We start from the raw sequence: 10,297 nt of genomic DNA on the forward strand, positions 1-10,297 counted from the left end.
CATTTCATTCGCACCAACCCAATACTATTTTGAAACCTTGGATAACTACAGAAATACGAAGACTCGTATTAGATATATAGATGTTAGCAGATAGTTATATTGATAAATAGACGGTAATGTTCTGAGTAAAAGTTGTAAAGTTACTCTTGCTTCTGATTTATGCAATATTCTGAATAATTTCGTGAAGTTGTGAAATTACTAGAGCTGAGCCGATACCACTTTGAAACCGATACGGATACTTGTATAATTCGAGTTTAAAATATCAAATGTTAGTTACCGAGTCATACTAACTCATCACAACACATTCCTTTAATGACATTAAATAACCCTAAAATAAACTCATGTAGAATTATAACACTTCAAAATGACGTTTGACATTTGGTAATCTTTTTATGTGAACTTCTCTCTAGACCCAGAGGATCCAAAGAAAAGATCCAAGGAAAGAGGTTTTTGAAATATTGCAAGGTTTTTTAAGGTTTTGCAGTTACACCATAAGATCTGTGGATTGTGTCTCTTCTTTAATTTTATGTAAACACTATTAATTCCTGTTGTTTGGGTTAACCTATGGAGGGAGAAAAGCGACGTAAAATATATACAGATATAGTTATTAGAATTAACGCTCATCTGGTCGTTTCTGTTGATGGAATGCTGGCCATCATTGTCTGTCATTTTTATAGAAACTAGTCGCTGCGGTATCGGCCGATACCAAAAGTCAAATAAAAGACTTACACAGAAGGGAAGAGTACAAGAATAAATTCATGAATCCACAACCTTCTCTCTCCGCTTGAACGCAGATATATCCAAACAAATTCAACAGCAACCTTCACCCGTATGTCCGAAGAAATCCGCAATCATCTGAGCTGGAAAGAGTTTTAAAAATGTCCATAATTTTTTATCCCCCGACTTTGCCAGTAGGAATGTGAAATGATTGAGCTCTTCTATTTCCACATAGATTTTATCAGGCAGTTACATGTCTTCTAGAAGTTTGAACGCAGATTTTACTTTGCCCATTGTTTTGTCGAGCATTTCTTGGAAACCCTACATGCGGAACTTCTTGTGTTGACCTCCCAACCTGTCACAAGGAAGAGTGAATAAGCTTTTGAAAACGACTAATGGTTCTAGTGACTCAAAAGCAAAATTGGAAAATTTTCAAACGATACTAACCCATACCGATATCACTGTTATCGGCCGATACCGATACATCGGTATCGGTATCGGCTCGTCCCTATAAATTACTTAGCTTTGATTCATACAATGTTTTGAATAATTTCTTGATGTTCTGAAGTTACTTGCCTCACACACACGCAGACACACATATATCATGACATCGCCAAAGCGTGATTAGTCGGTCACCAATAGGGTGCGCCCTGTTTACTTATTGGTCAGTAATGAAATGTGATACAACATCCATGTAATAAGCATTTCTTAAAAATCTTTTGGAGGATAGATTAGTCGGCTTTTGACGTTGTTACTTCATAGCATCCTAGATTATTTATTTTACTAAATGCCTGGAGTGCTTTAACTGCAAATTAGAGTAAGGGGATTATAACATTGACACTATGTAAATAGAGAGCTAATATAGGAAACATTTTTGGCTTTAAACAGTGTTTCCACATTCTGTGCAATTCTTATTCAGAGAAGACTTGAGAAATAGACTCATATTCATAACAATTCCAAAGAAACTAGAGAAAGAGTAAAATTTTGAAGGGTCTTATTCATTTATTTATTTATTGAGAGAATTTCAGTTACAGCACGTAGCTATTTTACACTGAAATCATCAACAATGAAAAGAACTAAAATTAATGTAAGAAAATAATACAAAGAATTGGTTGGTTGATTTAGTGTTTTAAGTCCACTTTATGCACAGTAAGGCTAATCGGGACTGGACCCACAGCTTTAAGTGGAATCCAAACCACTATGTGCATCCACCGGGTAGAGAACCTGGGACCTCTTGATTTCATACAAAGGATTAACATAAATAAATCTTACCTGGATCCTTCTTCTGCAAGAACCTATGGAAAGTATACACCTGTTGGTAGTGTCAGCTTACATATATGTATCTCGAGACATTTCCTTATATTGTGCTACATTGTGTATATGTATTGAAACTTCTTGGCAAACATCAACTTGGAAATTTTTCTGATTTTCTTCCAAATATCTATTAAAGAAATAATACGCATGGCCTGTTCCTTATAGTAAAGTGAAGATAAAGTAAATTTATGCCCCGACACAATTTTCAGCGTATTAAAGAAAATGTTGATACTTCTCTGACGTTAATGCCAATGGAACCAGTCAATAAAGTCAATATGGAGGCGAAATTTCCAAAGCAATGTAGGGAGAAATGGAGACAACAGTGTCCGCATTGGAAGCACGATATCATGCACATTATAGAGTGACCATACAGATGGTTCAGCTCTGTAAGTTTCAAATTGAATATTCGAAATAACATAATTTTTCATCCTTTGCTCATGGTAGAAAATAATATATTTGTACACGTTTCTCTGCCCTAGTTTTTCTTCATTCTTAAATTCATTTCATTATGATCCACTGGCTGCGATTAGGAAGACAAGGGGGCAGTTACCACCCCCCCTATTCTTTGCCACACGTTATGGCCTCTTAATGCTAAGCCATATCTAACAAGATAAGGTAACTTATCTTGCCTCTCAGTTTTGGCAAACAATCGGCACCACTATTTTGATATAATGGAAAGGCTCTGTTTAATAATTGCAGGGACGTGGCGGGAACAAGAAATCGGACAGTTTGGACAGGGAGACCAACAGACAAAAACGCACATACATATGCATAATAAGACAAACATTTTATAACACGTCTCAAAACTCACAATTTTTTAAATTTCATAATCATGTACTGTATTTTAAAAAGCAGAATGAAAATATTTTATAAGTTTTAAAAATGTACGACTATTTTCAATATAATTTGAAAAAGATTATAACGCCAACCTATGTGGCGGAGTGGTTAGCACAGCTCGCTACAATGCTAGAGATCCTGGGTTCGAATCACGGTTTGAACATGAATGTTTGTGATTGTCGCACTGAGAATACAGAGAAATTAGAGAAATTTCATACATGCAAACATTGAGAAACAAGTAGAAACGTGGGATACTACCGCTTAGGGGTAGTACAAAAACAGTGGTTATCACTGCGCGCTACGACGCCGAGGGCCAGGGTTCGGTTCCCGGCCTGGGCATAGGTATTCTTTAATAATTTTTAGGTCATTCTTTCAGGTTTTTTGGAACATGAACGTCCGATCCCTAATCATCAACATATTATAAATAATATAGTATCATTTCTTATAATTGATTGAATTAAAAGTTTTGGTTGCGTCGGCACTTTATACCATTTTGCACTCTTCAATGTATACGGTGAAATTTCCCCTTACCTAAAATTCTGACTTAAAAAAGTTAAAACATCGGGTGTAAAAAATCCTTTGGGAAAAATAAGTGCAAGGTATATAATTTGTTATCATTAATCCCATACTTAGTATATTTTCTTTCAATTTTTTAATGTCGTTTTTGGAGATAGATATTATTATTATGATGCAGTTTTATAAAGCCCAGATCCTCATACAACGGTGCACTTCTATCGCTTTCCTGACAAACATGGACGTGACGAAAACGCCTTTTTGCAGAGTCAAAGAACAGGGAGGCAAGCACTTATCCCAAAAATGCTGCATAGGGAAACTCGTGGCTCTGGAAGAACTAGATAAGCGAACCACATTTAAGGTTGAACGACACATTTAGTGCAGGTTTGGTGGGGAAAAGTATTCAAGAAAAAGTAAACAGAGAAGCAAGTCCGTCAGCAATTTCTTTTCTAAGGAGGCAGCAGTGCTCAAAGGGGGGAAGATGAGGATGCTACCCAGTGACGTGCGGTGACGTCGACACTTGGGGTAGCAATGAGTGGCGTGCCCAACGGGTCATAATCCCTCCTCCCTTTTAGGACCTAGTATTCCTAAAAGAAGAACGTCAAAGTCAGGAAAAATTGCAAACTTAGGAATGACTACAAAAAAATTGTACATAACATCCACCCACTTTAGAAAATAAAAAACGATTTGATTTGACTACTGAGCCAGAGATGCCGGGTTTGAATCTCGGCTTGGCAATGGGTGATCTTTGTGTGTCCGTTCATCAATTTTATCGTATCGTCTTTGCGATTAGCCAAGAATGGTGGAAAGCGAAGTAAAATAAACCAAATCAAACAATCAATCAAGGAATGATTTGATTTGATTCCCTTATTTGACACATTTGATTAATTGCTAAGATGATAGACAAGATTAATGAAGGGACAAACACAAAGAACACCTTTGTCCTGTTAGGGGTTCGAACCCGGAACTCCTGGTGTCCTAGCGCGCTGTGGTAACCTCTCCCCCACGGTTGGTTGATTTGATGGTTTAAATTCACTTTATACACAGAAAGGCTAATCGGGACTAGACTAATAGTTTAATGTGGGATCCAAACCACTATATGCCTCCATCGGGTTCAGATTCGGGACTACTTGCCGGCCGACAACAAACATGGGAAGAAGGTGCTAACCATTCGGATACGTGGGTATCGGTAAAGGAAACTGGATTTTTCCTTAGTAGTAATTTTCAACTGAAATTTTGAAATACGGTACCATCTTTATATATGATTAACGTTTTTTCAAAAATTTTGCATTGCTTCAATTCCCTAATTTCCCCATCTCACGATCTTGTTGCTGAAACATCCGGGCTCGAGCCTGGCCTTTGCATGGGTGTTTCTTTGCAACCAATCTTCACCCGTTTAATTTAATCAACGTTCATCGTCATGACAGAAATTAGGTAAAGCCATGGAAGAGAGAAGAAAATACAAAGAATTTCCTCCCAGTGCATCTGCAGGGCACATTGAAATTAGGAGCCTAGAAGTCTCTGTTTATAATTGTCCCTCACGACTTTCATAACCTCTTAGCTACATATTGTGATTAAATGTATTCAGCTAGAAAAAGCGATAGGGGATAAACAGGTAACAAAACACTTTTTTCTACTTTTTTTCAATGATATTCATTTGGCTTTTTGAGTTCTGGGATACATTTTCATTTCTAATTTTTTTCATTATTCACTGCAGGCAGAGTACAACACATAGGAACAAGAATGCACACTCGTCACGAATTCCGGCCTGAAATGTTCTTTGTGAGGTCCCTTCATCAGTTTCATCATATCACGACTCATCCTCATTTTCGCGATAATCAAATGTGGTAGAAAAGCGAAGTAAAATAAACCAAACCAACAACAGGAATTAGAACGCGCGTTCTCTTGCTCAAATAAGTACATCCGTATTTATGATTGTTTAGCTTATCCATGTTTTTCTTTATTGGAGGCCAGGAGATTAGTATATTTAAATAAAACACTACTAAAACGAGAGCAAGAGAGATCGTGAGCAAATATTTGTTATTTAATTATTATATATTCCATATTTGAAAAAAAGAAAGCATAACATTTTTGTCTGCACATAAGACGTTCCAATTGCATAAATAATAAAAGTGCATCCCTTATGATACATACATATTGCACAACGTGTAAAAAGTAATGTAAATACAGAGAACATAAGTACTGCAGAAAAATTCCCCCCCTAGTTCTTTAGAGGATTTACAAAGAAAGCGAAGGGAATCCAATCCCCTATCTGCCCTATAGGAGATAGATTGGGGGACCTGAAAGCACGGGTTTTCAACCATTGGAGCGGGTTCGAGGGGGCAAGGGAGGTAGAGGCAGAAATCTTTCCTTTCCCTTGGGAAACCCGTTTCTACCTGGAACTGTGAGGCGGAGGAAGAGCGAGCTAGCCCAGCTTTGCCCGCTGAACGCACCGAGGGACGAGAAGCGCGTGAAAAAGAAAGTGTTGCATATGAACTGTGGCTTCAACAATATAATAAATATTGTGATTTGAAAATAATTAGAGATTTGAGATTCATTGATCTATCTCTGCTAGACTAGTTACTCCTAAGTGCACGTCACTGATGCTAGCCCCCAGTAAAAAAATATCATAAAGCATCCTTCCACTACGATAATTTGCATAGGAGTCCCCCATGTACTATATTTTCTCCTGTTGGACCACACAAAGTGGGCATAGCACCCCTCGTCCAAGCAAGGAATTTCCACTAATAGCACTGGGGACAGATTAAGATTTCACATTTTACCTATCATTATTATTATTAAATCTTTATTGAACTCCCCTCGTAGTTCTCACCACGATACAAATGTCAAGTTAACAATTTAAGTGTCCTAAAGTATCTGCTGAAAATTGTTGCAAGAAAGTAATACTGTTACAGTTACTTGCTTATAAAAGTAGCTAATTACAGTTACGATTCCTCAAAAAGGGAACTGTTACTTGTAAATATTACTTCCAAACACTATGTGTATTACACATCATGAACCTCTTCAATAACTCGAAGTTAGCAAAGGTCATGCATATCTGTGCAAATGTAGAGAATTTAGGCATACGAGTGCTAACCTATTGGTACCTCACTCTATAAAACAGCTCATCGTCACATTACACAATTAGTGTTGCAAAGCCTTCAATTAACAGTAATGGAATTTCTGTTCTAATTCTTCAATAATACGCACAAGTAGGAAGTTATTTTTGTTCACCTAGTGAGGTAAATAAGCTCAAATGTGCATCAATGTGTCTATGGACTTTCTGCAATTAAATTTATGATTTATCTTCATGTGCATATTTTATCAATGATCCGTTTTCAGAAGAAATAAACAAATACGATTTTCTTCAATATTTGAATAAATCCAAGATAACATTTCTGCAATATAATATCATTTTAAAGAACAAATTTTGAGCTAATTGTTATATCTCAAAATTTCTGCTGCATTATCATAATAATCAGTGGTGCCAACTTATATGGGCCTGACTTTAATAATTTGTGGTGCTATTTTTATTATTACTATATATTTTTGATGGTGATTCCTGGTGGATTGGCTATTGAAATCAGTAAATAACATTTTTTTTTAAAAAAAAGTAAGGATGCGTTGTTGGTGTGTATTGGGAAGGCAGGATTTGTGAGGATTTTTGTGAACTAATAACTCAAGTGTTTGAGCCCACCCAATGTTTTTCAAATGTTTGCTCCCCTGTTTGTTTCGAAGGTACTAGTAGACTGTTTTATGCCGATTGAAAGACAAATTATTCAATATATTTAATATATCGAATGATGTGTCTGTCAACAATTTACATGTTTGCTATTTTACATTTTTCTTATTTATGTAAGGTTCGATCCAAACGATCGTTGAGTTAATGTCGCTGGACTTCCACAAACACATGGTGGATATTCTGATCCATATGCTTTGTATTGGATTGTGTTACTATTATGTACACTTTTCAGTGTACCAAACTTTGTCCTTATATCTCAGATAGTTTCTGAGTAATCCGCTCATAGGCGTCCCGGAATGGGGGGCAGGTGGGGCCGTGGCTTGCTCCCCCCTAGAAGATGAAAATCAACCAAAAATTATATATTTCACGCAAATAATTTCATTTCAGTCACAATAATACATGTTAATTATTGCAGAAACATGATAAATTAAAATTTAAGCAATACTTTCTGAGGGAATAACACTATTATTGGGGAAAATGTGCCTTGTTCGCCCCCCTGAAAAAAAATACCTTCCTTTCCCCTCCCTGGAAAAAATCCTGCGGACGTCCATGAATCCGTTTGTATCTTGGCTTGTATTGTATAGTATAACAGTCAAATGGGTCTGAGGAGATTAAAAAGAATTTAATTTGTATTCTGTGAATGTCTTAGTTCAACAAATTTTACAATTATAGATCGAATTGTTTTAGAGATATCGTAACGTAAAATAATATCGATTGTTGACTTGCTCTCATAGAGCGACGGACGGACCAAATTGTATAATTTGTAATGTGTTCAAATAGCATTTGCTAGATTTTTACGTTTTCCGAAATTTCATGGCTCTACTTTTGACAGTTCCTGAGATATCGACATGCCATATGGCATCGATTGTAACCTTTCACAGTAAGACGGACAATCCGACGAGTATAATCTGAGACGCATTTCACTATGATTTGATTGGTTTCTCAGATCACCAAATTTTATCTTTGTAGTTACAGCAGTTTCTGAAATAACAATAGGTGGCAAGGACGGGTATGACGGCATGAGAGAAGTTTTCTTCAGATTTGCTGACTTGTATCTAAACCCCACGCAGCAAGTGCACTAAATCCCCAAAGCGACGAAACATTGAAAAAAATGTTTTCATTATTTGTCTTTCTTTTTTAAATGTCTGTGAATAAAAATTTGTAGGCTTCTGTTTCAACCGTCCGTTCAATTTTCTTCTGTATGTGTACGAATAAACTGTATAGGATTATTTTCAAATTTACGTTCAATTTATCTTCTTTGTGAATTTGTACGAAGGTTTTATGGACTTGTTTTCAACTGTACATTCAATTTCCTCTCAGCGTGTACGAGTAGATTTTATAGGTTTATTTTTAACTCACGTTCCATTTTCTGTCATTGTGTGAGTAAATTCTATAATCTTGTTTCCAACTTCACTTTCAACTTTCTATCCATGTGTACGAGTAGATTTTGTAGGTATGTATCCAACTAACAAATACTTTTCTCTCAATGTGTACGAGTAGATTTTACAAGCTTGTTTCCAACTTCACTTTTACTTTATATCAATGTGTATGAGTAGATTTTGTAGGTTTGTATCCAACTCACAATCAATTTTCAATCAATGTGAAGGAGCAGATTTTATAAGCTTCTTTCCAACTTTACTTTCAACTTTATATCGACGTTCAGGATTACATTTTATAGGTATGTTTTCAACTTTATGTTCAACTTACATAATTATCACCGTTATCAATTATAAAGTACATATAAAAGTTGCAACCTGTGCTAATTTCTTTCCTCCAATCGATTTGCACATAACACATTATTTATGTTATAAAGTGAATAATATGCTTGTCATCCTTGTCTCCCCGGTTCGTGGTTTATTCCGTGAGCCAATGTGTATCCTTGATACTTTTAAAATCATCCCATTTTTCTTATTTGTATCAACTTATTCCCCAAGCAGGCCATTACTTAACATTCTAACGAGACAGACATGCCATTACATACTTAAGAAATAATTTGACGTCTCACTTCTGCATTGCAACACAAAGTATCACATCCTAAGGTTAATCTAACCTATGTTTATACGTACTAGATGTCAGTGTTATCAATTTATCACGAACTTGTTTTTATGCAAATTTCCGAGTAACACCTGCACTTGGTATTTAATTTGAGAAATCTTTCACATATTTTGTTACGCAAGTAAATTGCTGTGGCATAATTGCGTTCGTCAGCAGCTTAGCGATGTCAAACTTCCCATTATATACTTTCATGTCTGAACAGGTTTTCTTATCCAGTACGATTTTTAATTTTTTTCCTTGTGCGTTTCAGCTTTTGCACCAGCGTGTTTAATTTCGTTCAAGCAGGTCAAGGGTGGACGAAATACTGTCAGGTAGTCTCTGCCTCGGGCGGTCATGAATGCAATATTTTCTGAATATAAATATGTGTGTGTGTGTGTATAGATATATAAAATCACACACACTTCCCTTCCCTCATTTTTTCATTCTTTCTTCCTCTTTCTCTATATTTCTTAGTTTCTTTCTTAACCTGTCTTTCTGTTTATCTATTTCTTTTAATCTTTCTTTCTGTTTATCTATTTATTTTCATTTTTCTTTCTATTTATCTATGTGTTTTCATCTTTCTTTCTGCCTATCTATTTCTTTTCATCTTTCTTTCTGTTTATCTATTTCTTTTCATCTTTCTTTCTGTTTGTTAATTTCCTTTTATCTCTCTTTCTGTTTAACAATTTATTTTCATCTTTCTGTTTATCTATTTGTTTTCATCTTTCTTTCTGTTTATCTATTTCTTTTCATCTTTCTTTCTGTTTATCTATTTCTTTTCATCTTTCTTTCTGTTTGTTTATTTCCTTTTATCTCTCTTTCTGTTTAACAATTTATTTCATCTTTCTGTTTATCTATTTCTTCTCATCTTTCTTTCTGTTTATCTATTTCTTTTCATCTTTCTTTCTGTTTATCTATTTCCTTTTATCTCTCTTTCTGTATAACTATTTATTTCATCTTTCTGTTTATCTATTTCTTCTCATCTTTCTTTCTGTTTATCTATTTCTTTTCATCTTTCTTTCTGTTTATCTATTCCTTTTCATATTTAGTTCTGTTTATCTATTCCTTTCATGCTTCTTTCTGTTTATCTACTTCATTTCTTTTCATCTTTCCTTTTGTTAACTATTTCTTTTCATCTTT

This window comes from Lepisma saccharinum, chromosome 22, assembly GCF_977018435.1.
Source record: "Lepisma saccharinum chromosome 22, izLepSacc3.1, whole genome shotgun sequence".
NCBI lineage: Eukaryota > Metazoa > Arthropoda > Insecta > Zygentoma > Lepismatidae > Lepisma > Lepisma saccharinum.